The following is a 16,214-nucleotide window of genomic DNA, read 5'->3' on the forward strand; positions in this document are numbered from 1 at the left end:
TCGTCATCACATACATACTGAGCACTGAGCACACAACATATAAGAGTTGTCATGGCGGCTACGTGGCGTAGTGGGCAAGGCGCTCGCCACGAATGACGGAGACGCTGGGCTTGCCTGTTCGAGCCCAGCGCTCCACATTGCTTTCAGTTTAGCTGGTTGTTCATACTAATACACATTGGCCCTATTAGGGGGTGGGAAACTGATGGGTGGGGATCGGGCGTTGTGGACACCGACTCCTACAGGTCGGTTGGTGCGCCTGCGCAGTAGAATCAAGAAGTGTCGGGGGCAGCGTGAGCCTCCCACGCGTTACTCCTCGCCACTGAGAGATCGAGCTGCGCAGGTGAAAAGATGCGACTGCTGTTACCTCAAGTACCGGAGGGGACTTGTGCTATGTATGACTTAGTCCACATTGCAGCCGGCTTGTGGGAGGCAAGAAACAGCGTTGGTGACAGGGGAGGGTTGAATTGGATGATACGAAATTGGGATGGGAGAAAATATAGAAAATGGGAGAAAAAGTGGATAAAAAAAAAGTTGTCTGTAGGTCGGAAATGATGAAATAGATTTACCAACAAAAAAAAGTGTTTAACCTGCTCATACCTTATTAAAATTGAAAGTATAGACGCAGCACAGATAACTTGTGCTTCCATTCAAACAGATGGCAACACACAGGACGTCAAGTCTCGCTCACGTGAGACTTCCTCTCTAGATACTATTCAATACCTGGCCAGGGTACTCCTGGGTCCTAGTGCCCCCCAATGTTACACTATATGTCATGCACATGTATTTTATATGTTAATAAAATTGCATTTATCTTTAGTCCTAATTCTGTCACTGTTTGATGTCACAAAGAAGGGTGTATCCGAAAGCTGCCTACAACATTTGTAACATGTGATGAAAAAGTAAACAAATAATTAACTGTATTAGACACTTGTTAATGATGAATAGGCTTCACTTTAGATTAGCTCCCACGATAGCATCTGCAAATGATTTATAAATGTTTTATGAATGTCTTAACAAATCATTTGTTGAACATGAAAAATAAATGGAGATACACTATAGTAGTTTTTTCATATCCATTTTTCAAAGCATCTACAAATGTGTTACTATATTAAACAACATTATTTAATGATGAACAAATCAAGTACAAACAATGTTGATAATGAGTTATAAATAATGTAGAACTAATCTGTAAATGTTATACAAATATAGTTATAAATGATTTAATAATAATTTATGAATGTATATAAATGGTTTGTTCATGATTAGTTAATTATCCACTAATGCAGGGGTGGGCAATTATTTTCCCCAGGGGGCTGAATGAGCAACTGAAAATATGTTGGGGGGCCGGGCCAAAATTCCAAACTCAATTATGCATAATATACATTTTATTTCTATATAAAAAGCAGTAAATGGCATTGTTTTGACCCCTGGTAAGAGTGTATGTTATTATTTGGCAATTAAAACGTGAGGTTAGCTTTCAAAAATATAATTTATTCAAATGTAATTTATTTCCAAAATGATAAACAAAATGTGAAACATTAATAACAAAGGGAATTTTGAGTTTCATATACTATTGAAACAAGGATTTTCTTAGCTTTCTAAAGACATCACATCATCTTATAGCAAAAATAAACAAGACATGTCACTGAACTGTGTAAAGAAAAGTGTACCAGTTTTGTAGCCTTTTTTTACTTTACATGCCTATATTAAACATTTAATGTTTTCAGAACTGTGCAAAAAAAAGAAAAAAAATATCAAGTGTCCCATTTCACTTGTTATATTTCCACATTTTAGTGTTCTTCAGTTCTTTTTTTTCATTCAGTGTGAGAAATCTAGTCTCTGTTGAGCTTTAACAAGTCCATCAAAGTCAGGTTGCATGTCTGAGGTGGAGATGCGAAGCACAGCTGCCAGATGTTCATCAGTGAGAGAGGATCTGTACCTGGACTTGGTAAACATCATGACTGAGAATGTCTGTTCACATATGTAGGTGGATCCAAAGAGAACCAACATCTTCTGAGCATGTCTCCTAAGCATATATTGTGCGTGTGAACGTTGACATGAAAAGAAAAAAGTTTAAAAAAAAATATATATATATATATATATATATATTAAAAAAAGATTTTTTTTATTTTTTTTTTTATTTTTTTTTATTATCATGTAATCTTTCGCGGGCCGGTCAGAATCATCCCGCGGGCCGTACAATGCCCAGGTCTGCACTAATGCGTTATAAATACTTTGTAAATGGTATACAAATATAGTTATAAATGATTTAATAATCATTTATGAATGTATATAAATGGTTTGTTCATGATTAGTTCATTATCTACAAATACCTTATAAATGTATTATAACAGGGTGTTATTATAAAGTGCTACCGAAATGTGCACTCAAAATGATCCCCATTTTGATTAAAACCCCCTAAAAGCAACTTTTGTTTCATCGGTTGAATACATCATTTTATAATTACAGCAGCAAGTAAAGCGCTATTTTAAATCATGCCACAAAGCGGGGAGGGGTGTGGGGGGGGCAAGGCGGGAATGAAGGGGGAGCAAAGGCCAGCCACAGAATGGGCCACTGTGTGAGTTGAGTGAAAACCACAACACAAGGAAGCATCTCAAAGTCATTATTTTTTTATTTGATTAAATTGCATCAATATCAATGTCTAGTTCCTCCTCTTTCCCAGGTTTCTTCGGCTTCACAGTCTCCACTTTGAGCTTGCGGGCAGAGGAAGAGTAGCCGACCTCCACACTCTCATCTTCCTCCTCCTCTTCACTGCCCTCACTCTCTTCCTCCGCTTCTTTTAGCCACTTGACGAATGGGGCAGCCTTGGCATGGATCTCTTTGGCGAGCTCCTTGGAGACATACTTAAATAATAATAATAATAATAATAATAATAATAATAATAATAATAATAATAATAATAATAATAATAATAATAATAATAATAATAATAATAATAATAATAATAATAATAATAATAATAATAATAATAATAATAATAATAATAATAATAATAATAATAATAATAATAATAATAATAATAATAATAATAATAATAATAATAATAATAATAATAATAATAATAATAATAATAATAATAATAATAATAATAATGCATTTTATTTATAAGGCGCCTTTCAAGGCACTCAATGTCGCCGTACAACAATTTAAAAACAGTTAAATTCACAATCACAATCCATTAAAATATAAAATCTTCTTAGAAACCTTCTCTGCCCAAGCGAATATGACATCCTCCTCCAGCAAGTCTGCGTCGTACAGGTCTTTGAGTATGATGGGCACTCGGGCAGCAGCTGCGTCTGGTAGAGCTTCACCACACACTCAAAGCCACACAGCAGATACTTCTGGGCCTCCTTGTTGTTGTGACAGAACCTCAGGAAGTGGCGTTTGTATTTCTTAATCTGGTCGCGGATGTTCTCGTCGAGCAGCTCGCTGAGGATGAGGGGTCCCATGGCCATCACGTCCAGACGCTCCGCCTCCGCCAAGATGTCCTTATCGGCCGCATCAATGGATTTGCTCTCCTTCTTTTGCTTCACAAAGTTGAAGAACAAGTTAACCCTCTCCTCCTCCAGCGGTTTCTCCAGATCCTCACTGAGGGTGAGGGTCTTGGCGTGGTCACTGATCTCCTCCATTCGTCGTCTCTGCGCCTCCTCCGTGGTCTCCTCAGCCCAGTCCTCGTCGTCATCATCTCTATCCACAGCATCTGGGGCATCTATGTCGTTATCATTTTCTTGCTCTCCGCTGCCAGAGCCGTCTTTGTCCTTCTTGATGGTCACGGCTCCACTATCAGTGGCCTCTGGTGGGTTTTTGAGGATGAAGGTGCAGAGTTTGTGTCTCATGTCTAGCATGCCGCGGAATCCACAGGCCTTACAGGAGTTGCCGATGGTTTGTTTCTTGGGATTGACATGCAAATCAGTTTCAGGGTTATCACACTTGGGACACAGCACACATTTTTTTATGAACCCATCAAGCTTGTCTTGCAACTTGTTGGCCTTGTTGGATCCATTGACGATGTAGCGGTCATTCTTGACATCAAACTGGGTCTGGGCACCAAGTTCACACCCAAAAAACTTGGTTGGGTATGTTGGAGGCCTGTTCAATGACTTCGCAACATCACCCATGTTGACAATGACCGCCTTGATTCCATTCCCTTTGCCTTCAACCTTGGCAATCACACAGGGCATTTTGTAGTGATAGAACTGGTCTGACACGCTGCGGTTGACGTTGACAGACATCTTGGCTGGATATTAGCAGTATTATAAGTCAAAGTTCCACCACACAGGTTCCGACAGCTGTGCAACAGCTCTTTTTCGCGAAACAAAGACATAAACACAACGCTGATCGTCCAAGAGGCGCAGTGAAGGGTTTTGGATGACTGGTTGTTTGATGTCGATTTAAAAAAAAATAGCAAGATGCTTTTTCTTTTCTCGTTATCCCAAGATAAGTCCAAAGGCTGGATGGCGACAGGTGAACTGGTCTGTCGAACAGGAGTTCTCTGGAGCATCCTCTGGGATCTGGGGACCACTACCAGTCGAGGCCCCGTCCACATGAGCGCTGGATTTAATGTAACCATGATTGTATGTGCGCAGTTGCACTGTTCAGGCACACACAAGGTTGTTTAGTCTATCTGTTCAGTCCTGTTCAGTCCTGTTTCAAGATGCACACTGCCTGTTCTTCTTCTTCTGTGAGGTTTCTGTCCTTGCTCTCTCACTCGTTCTGTTCCTTTAACCACCCTCGCTTTGTTTTCTTTCATTTTCTGTCAATTGGTTCTATCCCCTCGTTCACACGTTTCTCCCCGTTTGACGTCATCAGAGACGTCGCTGATTGGTTCTCTCACTTCCCCACGCTTTTCAATCAATCGATCCCTCATTATTTATACCCCGTTTTCCCCACCCTAAGTTGTTGGATCGTCTTGATTTGTCTCTGGTGTTTTTCCCCGTTGCTGCTGCTGCTGCCTTTTTCTCTGTGCTGTTCTCCAGGAATTCCTAGAAGCCTTCGCTTGGATACCTGCTCCCGTGGCGCGCGCTCGCCTCCACTGTTGTTCCAGTTTCCTTTTACGCATCTCGTCTGGGTGAGTTATCTATTTGACTGTCTTGACCTATTCCGTTTTTCGTGTGTAACTTTTACACTGAAGACTACCACCTTTTTGTCAAACAGTCACTCACCCAGCCATTATCTATTTTTGCTTATTCCTTTATGGAATAATATTTTTGGGATCTTCCATCTCCCTCTGTGTGTTTGCTCACACCGAAGATATTATTTCACAATTGGACTGTGTGTTTACATGAAGATATTCACTGTGTGTTTACATGAAGATATTCACTGGGACTGTGTTAGGATTTAGCTCACTGTGTTGTTAACACGAGGAGTTCACTTGGGCTGTTTTTGGAATTGTGCTCTCTGTGTTGTTAACACGAAGAGATTCACTTGGGCTGTGTTTGGAACTGTGCTCACTGTGTTGTTAACACGAAGAGATTCACTTGGGCTGTGTTTGGAACTGTGCTCACTGTGTTGTTAACACGAAGAATTGTACACCCTGTTCACCTGCTCGTTTTAAGACTGCTCTGTCACTTACTCGTTCCCTCTCTCCCTCTCTCGGTCTCGCAACAACATCTGAGAATCCACCGAGAGAATTCTGCAGAGCGGTTCAGAAGTCAACACCTGCTTCCCAAGACTACCCTCACGGGAGAAGCTGCAGAGCAGCAGAACTTTGCCCCTTGATCATTGTACCTGTCTTGTTTGACCTGTTTTCCCTGTTTCTCTTATTCTTAGTACCAAATAAACAAGCCCTCGTATTTGGCAACTCTGAATCCTACTCTCTTGTGTCGTTGCGTTTGGGGTCGGTGTCAAACCATAACATTACGATCCAACCAATATGACGACCCCAGCCGACACAGAGAGGGTCAGAACCGCACTTGCTATTCAAGTCGAGTTGACCAGGGATCACGGTCTCCAATTAGAGCGGGCTGCGGCTGCGGTGCAAGACCTCAGGGACCAGGTCCTGCCTATGCAGGGTTCTATGGCCGCTATGGCGGGACAACAGTCCGAGATTCTCGCTCAGCTTAACTCGCTGGGCGACGCCGTTAATACTTTTCATCTCTCACACCCTTCAGGAACATTCCCCGCAGCCCCAGCAGATCTCGCACCTCGGGAACCCCATCTCTCCGTCCCACGGCTGTTCGACGGTAATCCCGAGGAGTGTGCCACATTCATCATGCAATGTGAGTTGGTTTTCCGTCATCAACCAAGCCGTTTTTCTGCTCATGGGTCCCGAGTGGCTTATATAACCAACCTACTTTCAGGCCATGCTGCCCAGTGGGTCACTTCCTCCTGGGCAATGGAAGCAGATTTTTTGTTCTCCTACCCAGACTTCGTGGCGGAGCTCCGCAGAGTGTTCCACCATCCAGCCCGAGGTCTGGACCCTGGAGCCCGGTTGGGGACCTTCCGACAAGGGAGCAGCAGGGTGACGGACTATGTCATAGAGTTTCGACTGGCGGCGGTGGAGAGTGGATGGAACGAACCTGCTCTTCGCCTAACCTTCATAAGGGGGCTCAGTGACGCAGTCCGGGACCAGCTCGCTACCAGGGAGGTGCCCGACTCCCTCGAGGAGCTGTTTAGCCTTGTCATCCGTATTGACGGACGCCTCCTGGAGAGAAGGCGCGAGAGGACCCGACTGTCACCTCCTGAAGCACCCCTGACTCCTGGACGCCCCGTCCCCAACACTACTGATGGTAACAGGCTTCCCCGTCCGGTGCGCGAAGAGGAACCCATGCAGCTGGGACGCTCTCATCTGAGCCAGGCGGAGCGTCAGGCAAGGCTCAGGTCCGGTCTCTGCCTCTACTGTGGAGGTGCGGGACACCGTATCGCCGACTGCCCTACCCGGCCAAAAGATCGGGCTCACCAAGACCCCGGGAGATCCTGGTGAGCCGTTTTTCCCATTCCCAGCGCCGCGCACCACCTGACCATCTGATGAGCGTCACCCTGGCCTGGGGGGACCAACGTGCCACGGTGGAGGCCCTCATCGACTCTGGGGCAGACGAGAACTTCCTCGACTTCGAGTTTGCCACCCAAGCCAACATACCTCTTGAGGCCCTTGTGAGACCCTTGGAGATCTTTTCGTTGGACCAACACCGCCTGGCCGACATCTCTCAACGCACCGGCCCAGTCGTGCTGACCATCGCTGGTAACCACGTCGAGAGAATCCAGTTCCTCATTACCCAATCCCCCCTTGTCCCGGTGGTCCTGGGTAGGCCCTGGCTCGCGCTGCACGAGCCCCACATCGCCTGGTCCTCCGGTACCATCAGGGGCTGGAGCTCCTCCTGTCACGCCCGCTGTCTGCAGGCGGCGTCCTGTCCCCCGCCCCGGAGACCGGCTGATGAGTTGCCCCCGGATCCCTCGTCCATTCCTCCCGAGTACCACGACCTCATGGAGGTATTCAGTAAGACCAGGGCTCAGGCCCTTCCACCTCACCGCCCCTATGACTGCGCCATCGACCTCCGCCAAGGGGCTCCCCTTCCCGGCAGCCGCCTCTACAGTCTGACTGTCCCGGAGAAGAAGGCGATGGATCTCTACATCTCTGAGTCATTGGAAGCAGGACTCATTCGGCCTTCCTCCTCCCCGGTGGCGGCCGGGTTCTTCTTTGTTGGTAAGAAGGATGGGGACCTGCGACCCTGCATCGACTATCGTCAGCTCAACGAGATCACCATCAAGAACAAATACCCCCTACCTCTCATGAGCTCCACCTTCGAGCCACTGACCCAGGCCTCGTTCTTCACCAAGCTGGATCTCCGAAGTGCCTACCATCTTGTCCGTATCCGTGAGGGCGATGAATGGAAGACCGCCTTCAAGACCCCCAGGGGCCACTATGAGTACCTTGTGATGCCGTTCGGCCTCACCAACGCCCCGGCGGTATTCCAGGCACTCATGAACGATGTCCTCCGTGACATGCTGGAGGTGTTCGTGGTGGTGTACCTGGACGACATTCTTATCTTTTCCAGGACCCTCGAGGAACACATCCTGCATGTCCGCCGGGTGCTGGAGCGCCTCCTCCACAATCGGCTCTTCGTCAAGGCGGAGAAGTGCCGTTTCCACTCCAACTCCGTCGACTACCTGGGCTTCATCGTTGAGAAGGGGTTGACCCGAGCGGATCCTCGCAAGATCCAGGCTGTGGAGGATTGGCCGGAACCCACCACTCGGAAGGAGTTACAGAGTTTCCTCGGGTTCGCCAACTTCTACCGAAGGTTCATCCGGAACTACAGTCAAGTGGCGGAGCCTCTTACCAAGCTGACCTCTCCCGCTCTGCCGTTCGACTGGTCCCCAGCGGCATGCGCTGCGTTCCGCTCCCTCAAGAGAAGGTTCACTTCCGCCCCTATCCTGCTCCACCCTGACCCCAAGAGACAGTTCATCGTGGAGGTGGATGCCTCGGATTCTGGCCTGGGCGCTGTCCTGTCCCAACGTTCTCCTTCCGACCAGAAGGTACATCCTTGCGCCTTCTACTCGCGTCGCTTCCTCCCCGCCGAGAGGAACTACGACACCGGCAATCGGGAGCTACTGGCGGTCGTGGCTGCGCTGGAGGAGTGGCGTCATTGGCTAGAGGGTGCCGAGGAGCCTTTTACCATCTGGACGGACCACAAGAACCTAACGTTCATCCGCGCTTCCAGGCGCCTCAACGGTCGGCAGGCGAGATGGGCCAGTTTCCTCAGTCGGTTCGACTTCTCGCTGACCTTCCGCCCCGGTTCCCGCAACACGAAGGCCGACTCCCTGTCCCGGATGCACTCCAAGGGGGCTCCACCCTCTGAGGACCCATCTCCCATCGTCCCGGAGGCCCGAGTGGTTGGAGCCATCACCTTGGGCATCGAGGGTGTGGTGAGGCGTGCCCTACGTTTCCAACGTGCTCCAAGCAACGTCCCTAGGAGCCGTCTCTTCGTCCCCGACTCTGTCCGGTCCCAGGTACTGCTGTGGGGCCATACCAGCCGGTTCGCCTGCCACCCAGGCGTCCATCGCACGTTCTCCTTCCTGGCTCGTCGTTTCTGGTGGCCCACCATGCGGAACGACGTCAAGGAGTTCGTATTGGCCTGCGCGGTCTGTGCCCGCAGCAAGGCCTCTCACCAGGCACCCTCCGGGCTCTTGCAGCCACTTCCCGTTCCAAGCCGTCCGTGGTCACATGTGGCGCTCGACTTCGTCACTGGTCTACCCTCCTCCCAGGGGAACACCTGCCTTCTGACCGTGGTGGATCGATTCAGCAAGGGGGTCCACCTCGTGGCTCTCTCCAAGCTTCCCTCAGCAGCCGAGACGGCGGACCTCCTGACGCACCACGTGTTTCGCCTTCACGGCTTTCCCCAGGACATCGTCTCTGACCGGGGGCCCCAGTTCACCTCCCAGGTATGGCGGGCTTTCTGCAAAGGATTGGGGGCAACGGTCAGTCTCTCCTCTGGCTACCATCCCCAGACAAACGGGCAGACGGAGAGGATGAACCAGAGCGTGGAGTCTGCTCTTCGGTGTGTGGCAGCCGAGAGGCCGGCATCCTGGAGCCGTTTCCTTCCCTGGGTTGAATACTCGATCAACTCAATGGTCAGTTCCGCCACCGGCCTCTCCCCTTTTGAGGCCTCCCTGGGCTACCAGCCCCCTCTTTTTCCCGCACTGGAGACGGAAGTGGCAGTTCCCTCCGTGCAGGTCCACCTCGACCGCTGCCGTCGCGTTTGGGAGATCACCAGGACCGCGCTGCTCCGGACATCTGAGCGCGCCTGTCGTGGTGCCGACCGGCGCCGGGTTCCCGCGCCGACTTACCGCCCTGGGCAGAGGGTGTGGCTCTCCGCGAAGGACCTCCCGCTACGGTCCTCGGCCAAGAAGCTCAACCCCCGCTTCGTCGGGCCTTTCGAGGTCCTGAAGGTACTCAGTCCGGCGGCCCTGCGCCTGAAGCTTCCTGCATCCATGCACATCCACCCCGTGTTCCATGTCTCCCGGGTTAAGCCCGTCTCCCTCAGTCCCCTTATGCCTCCAGCTCCTGATCCGCCGCCTCCTGTGCTAGTGGATGGTCACCCCCAGTGGCAGGTCCGCCGGTTGATGGGCGTTCGTCGGCGGGGCCGGGGGTTCCAATACCTGGTGGACTGGGAGGGTTACGGCCCTGAGGAGCGTAGCTGGGTCTCCCGGCAGCTCATCGTGGATCCCGGCTTGATCACCGACTTCCATCGAGCCCATCCTGACGAGCCGGGTCGGCCTGGTCGCCGGGTGGCTCCCGTGGAGGGGGGGGTACTGTGAGGTTTCTGTCCTTGCTCTCTCACTCGTTCTGTTCCTTTAACCACCCTCGCTTTGTTTTCTTTCATTTTCTGTCAATTGGTTCTATCCCCTCGTTCACACGTTTCTCCCCGTTTGACGTCATCAGAGACGTCGCTGATTGGTTCTCTCACTTCCCCACGCTTTTCAATCAATCGATCCCTCATTATTTATACCCCGTTTTTCCCCACCCTAAGTTGTTGGATCGTCTTGATTTGTCTCTGGTGTTTTTCCCCGTTGCTGCTGCTGCTGCCTTTTTCTCTGTGCTGTTCTCCAGGAATTCCTAGAAGCCTTCGCTTGGATACCTGCTCCCGTGGCGCGCGCTCGCCTCCACTGTTGTTCCAGTTTCCTTTTACGCATCTCGTCTGGGTGAGTTATCTATTTGACTGTCTTGACCTATTCCGTTTTTCGTGTGTAACTTTTACACTGAAGACTACCACCTTTTTGTCAAACAGTCACTCACCCAGCCATTATCTATTTTTGCTTATTCCTTTATGGAATAATATTTTTGGGATCTTCCATCTCCCTCTGTGTGTTTGCTCACACCGAAGATATTATTTCACAATTGGACTGTGTTGTGAAGGGCCAGATTAAACCGAATATATATATTTATTTATATATATATATTTAATTGTATTTGTATATTCTCTAATATTCCCTGATATCCCTTGTATATTCCTTGTACAATATGCATTGAATATCCATTCTAGCCTACTGAACATCCCATAATAGTCTCCATTCTACTATTGGTCGAGACCTTGGTGCCAGGCTGCCATACCCCTCAGACCCAGTTCAAACGTACCGCTCAACATGTACGAACAAGTCCTAGTTCCGCGTAGGAATCTGGCTACCGCACCACTAATGGGACTATTTGTTCATAGTGCGTATATATACTGCGCTACTAAAGTAGGACTTCCTTTTCAGTCCAGTTTCTTACCCTCCAATAGAGTCACAGACGTAAAGCCTCCCCGCGACGCCACGTGTGGGAGTAAGGCCAAGTTCGCCTACCATCGGTATTGAGACATCGTGTATATTAATATTTGAATAGTCATATTTGGCACTATATCGTCGAGTTGGACGTAGTCTATTAAGCTAATAATAGTCTGTTAATATATAGTGCTTCGTGCGGTGAGAATACTACCGTAGTCAGTAACCCATCGTTTCGGGCAGAGAACTGGCTGCTTATCCAGGGTGGTTGACCCCACGTGAAGCTGCACCCGAGGAGCCCCAGAGCCGACGAGCGAGTGGACCTGTATACCGGATTATTCTACCGACGACAGCCTGCCTTCCCAGGCACGGATTATGCTTTGTATACGTTGATTATTCCATGGATAAAGACCCCCGACACTGCCGTGTGTTGGAACCCCCCCCCCTGGAGAGGACGCAAGGTGAGGAGACGCTCTGCAAGACGAGGTCGCTTCACGTCTCTCCTCCGTGGACCGGAGGACGCCGGCCCACAAAGAGTCCATCTGCTTTCATCTGTGGTCCAAGGATCGCCGGCGCATTGAACGGCACTACAGTGGGTTCACCTGGGATACCCTTGGCCGGATGAGGCAGCCGGATTCTACCCCCCCCCCTTCCTACTCCTGTCGGCTTACAAGCGACCGGATTAACCCCCCCCTAGTGTATCCAGTATATAATCATTAAAGTATCATTGCTGTTATCCCTTAAACTATTCCAGGTCGTATATGTACCACCTGCGCCTTCAGAGATTGGACATTCTCTATTGATATACCGACGAATACTCTTGCCATAAAAGTGCATACTAATTCCCATTCATAAATGTGATTGATTTGATTAAGTGCTTGCTCTACACACCATCGCTGTGTAGAAATAAAGACCTATTTCTAATTCGTACATTTGTGTTGGATCCGTTTCATCTACGTGACACTGGCTGCGGTTACATGGTGACTTTTAATTCCGAATTATAACTTCGGAATCAAATCATTCGGATGTAAAAAAAAAAATCATGCGAGTTTACATGTCAAATCTTAATTCCGACAAGGTGTTTACATGAAAGTCACTGTCTAATCGGGAGTTTTCGAGTCATCGTAAGGTTTGGGGTTGGGAAGGCTTCTGATTGGGTAAACGTAAACAGGATGTTAACGTCATTACGTTTACCAGAAGTAAACAAACCAGCTGCGACCGGTATTCTCAGCTACTGTGCTAGCGTACCAAACAACATTAACCAGACTCTCGGTGTGTCTATTCTGCTAACGTTAAAGGCCTCTAAATGCTACAGCAACTTCAAAGCAACTGCACTACAACATCGACAAAGCAAAGGTGTTGCAGGCCTTTATGCTTCTGCAACATCGACGCACAGCCTATGTAACATTGTACCCCGTATGTAGCAACCCATTGATAACAAGCAGACAAATAAGCATAATTTTTACTTCCGGGCGGGGGGTTTCAAAATAAAAGCGACGTCTAAAAGCACCGTAAATACGTTTATTCTTTACAATATCTAACGTTACACGAACCTAAACTAATCTAAAGTTAGTTTAGGTTCGTGTTAACGTTAGATAATGTACAAAATAAACCTATTAACGGTGCTTTTAGACGTCGCTCTTTTATTTTGAAATCCCCCGACGGAAGTATTATAGTGTCTGTTGCTAGCAGCTTGACTTTTGCCGGCCGGTTCTGTGCTTTTTCTAGCTAACGTTACGTATCATCATTAGTTTCCAAAGGAGAGGAGAGAAAGACCGCGGCTCACATGCAGCTCAAACTACCTGTTGGAATAAATTAATTGATTGATGTTTAACTTGTCCCTGTGTGTGTCCAGTCATTTCGACTAGCAAACGTTGTATCTAACGTTACCTCAGGATACCATTGTATTTAGTTGGTTAGCTATGTAGCTATTTTGTGGATAGCATTTTGTATAGCATCAATACTAGCTGGCTGGCTACAGCTTTATTTACTAAATTATGGAGGCTTTTTAATCGTCAAGGTAAGAGAGGATTTGTCATGATCAACTGAAGGCGTATGCTATGGAACAATATGTGCCCCTGTTCGCGATCATCTATGTGTACTGTAGCCTATGCGCGATCATGCGCAGAAAGACCGGGGGGAACTAATTCCGAAAAAGCGTTTACATGGACAGAAAAAGCTTTAATTCGGAATGATAAACGGAATAAACCGGCCACTTACATCGGAATGGATTTTATTTCGGAATGGCCATTTTCATTCGGAATTAATTATTTTCAGATGTTTACATGATAACTTTAAATAGGATTTAACGTTAATTCCGAATGAAAAGGGGAATAAACTGTCCATGTAAACGCAGCCAGTGTTCATCATAATATATTTATGCCGAGTACTGGGTGGCCGAATATTAAGTACAAAGGTAGTGGTAGTAAGTATCATATCTAGTAATACAGTCAGGGAATTGTACCCCTCAGTTACAATTGGTCCTTCGAGCCGGATGGTAATCAGTGTAATATTAATATAGTGTTATTAATATTGAAATGGCCTATGATGAACACTCCACGAAACGATCCTCCTAACCAACGCCTGCAGCGCGAACGACGGCTCCCTCAGTACTTAGAGGCTTACGCTGTCAGTCAACAACCTAGTCTTCTACTAACAGTAAACGCGGTAAAACTAGAAAGTAAAAGTATGTCTAACCCCAACGCCCAGACTACCCCGACCATAGAAGCCCCTACGGGTTCTAATGTAACTGACCAAGTTCACGGTGGGGACCAGTGGGAACCAGACATGACTTCACACCCCGCCAGTACTGAAGAAGTAGTCCCCGATGAGTCCCGGGAGGAATACAACGCTACCGAGACAGAACTCGGCACGGAAGAAGACGGGGAGAGCACCGTGGAGATAGAGCTCCAAGGCTCCGCAAGGAGTACCCCGAGGGAAGGCTCCCCTATACAACCGCCTTCCCCCAGCGAGGCAGAGAGGACCCTACAGCAGGCCTTCCTCATCAGCCTGAACGCGACCGACTGCAGATCCAGCAGCGGAGCGAAGAAGAGCATATACGTCTAGAAATAAGACGCATTCAGAGGGAAGAGAATGTGGCCCGAGACCGAGCAGACAGCCAGCGAGAAGCTGCTGGTGCTCTACGGGACGCAGAGCGCGACAGACAGCAAGCGCAACTAATAGAACAGCTGATCAGACGGACAACACCCTCTCCCTCCGCCAGAGGCTCCAGGAACTCGTCTAGACACACCTCCAGGGCGGCATCCCCTAGCCGAGTAAACAACCCTGAACTTGACCAACAGACGAGGTCTATACCCCCCACAGACCACCTCCCCCCACCGGTCCAAGCGAGACCTAGCAACCGGGAAGGAGCAGCATATCCTGTGGAGAGGCTAAACCAGAGACTACAAGCACTGGATGACCTAACTGAAGACGAAGAGGAAGAGGAGGAGAACCACGCCCGACGACAGCACAGTACTCTACCGGACCAGGAGGTCCGGTACAGCCCAGGCTATACTCCCGCGGAGCTGCGCTACAGACCCCCGACTCTATACACGGGTGAGCACGACGCACGACCCGCACCGAGGAACAGCACCTGGACAAGCGGGCCATGGTACACTGCCGGTACCAGCCCATACCAAGGAGCGGGAGGAGACTCGCCTAGGAGGCCTCTCCCCCAACGCTCGCCGATGTATCCACAGTCAGCGTCATACATTGGCACGCCTATGGTACCCGACTTCACCCAAGAGAACCGGGCCCAGTATACAGAACTCTGCATGTGTCTGGAGACCATGTTGGTGGATGTATTGGATGAACGCCATAAATACGCCATCCTACTGAAGCACTTAAAGGTGCCCCGCGCACATAATATAGCGCTCGCCTACGCGACTTCCACCACCCCATACACAGCAGCGCTGGTAGCGTTGGACCAGAGGTATGGGCGCATATGGGATTACGTGATCCAGGAGATCCGACACATCGACCGCTTACCCCCAGCAATAGACAATCGAGCACTGGACGACCTGTCCATCAGAGTGCAGTCCCTGGTAGGGATGTTGGGAGCGCAGAGAGAGAAGGGGAGGCATGAACTTTACGCCAACTCAAATGTGGAAAGGATCTTGGAGAAGCTGCCGCCCGCTCGACAGGAGCGTTTTAGGCGGCAGAGAGGCCACCGAGACCCGAATGGCCCCGAACCGAACCTCCTCGATCTAGCAGACTTCCTGGCGAGAGAAGTCAGCAGCCTACGGCTAGATACATTCGGACGGAGCACCCCTGGCTCCAGAGAAGGAACCAGACGACTAAATGATGGAAGAAGATCGGTGACTGTGATGCACCAATCGGAGTCAGTACCGAGCAGCAGGAGCCACAGTACCCCCTCCAGAACGGAGAAGATAAGATAAGATAAGATAAGATATTCCTTTATTAATCCCCTTGGGGAAATTCATGACACACACATACAGTTTAACGTCTCATAAATGATATTAACAACAACACAATCATTACATTTTGATTACAAGTGGAAGATAGTGTGCCCCTACTGTGAGAAAGAACACTGGCTAGCGCAATGTGACTCCTTCCCCAAGCTGAACGCGGAGGAAGCAAGTCAATGGATAAAGTCCAACAAGCGCTGTTTTCGCTGTGCGCGCTCACACATGGCAGCCGAATGCCGCTTAAAGAAAAGGTGCACCAAGTGCGATGGAGCCCATCTGGACATACTTCACGACAGTAACAGACGGCGCCCTTCACCCGCACCATCCAGCAGCAAAGCGAGCGTCATGTACATCGATCCCGCCAGCAGCAGTGGAGCCCGAGTACTCCTAAAAGTAGTGCGTGTGACACTAAGCTACCAGAATAAAGTCCTGGACACTTACGCCGTCCTCGATGACGGGTCAGAGAAGACCCTTCTGCTCGCCTCCGCTGCGGCCCAGCTAGGGCTGCGGGGAAGCGAAACCCAAATGACAATTCGGACAATAAGACGAGATTTGAAGACGATAAAG

At 49.0% G+C, this 16,214-nt stretch overlaps 1 pseudogene across 1 annotated transcript; it reads right to left on the reverse strand.

Annotated features, from left to right (window-relative positions):
* Window positions 1–2,639: 2,639 nt before the first annotated feature.
* LOC311230822 (eukaryotic translation initiation factor 5-like) lies at window positions 2,640–4,280 on the reverse strand (annotated as a pseudogene). The gene is made up of 2 exons: window positions 3,214–4,280; window positions 2,640–2,864 (listed from the first exon to the last, which is right to left on the reverse strand). The product of its transcript is annotated as a eukaryotic translation initiation factor 5-like (transcript).
* Window positions 4,281–16,214: the final 11,934 nt, after the last annotated feature.

This window comes from Notolepis coatsorum (genome assembly GCF_963971535.1).
Source record: "Notolepis coatsorum genome assembly, chromosome: 6".
NCBI classification, from domain to species: Eukaryota; Metazoa; Chordata; class Actinopteri; order Aulopiformes; family Paralepididae; genus Notolepis; species Notolepis coatsorum.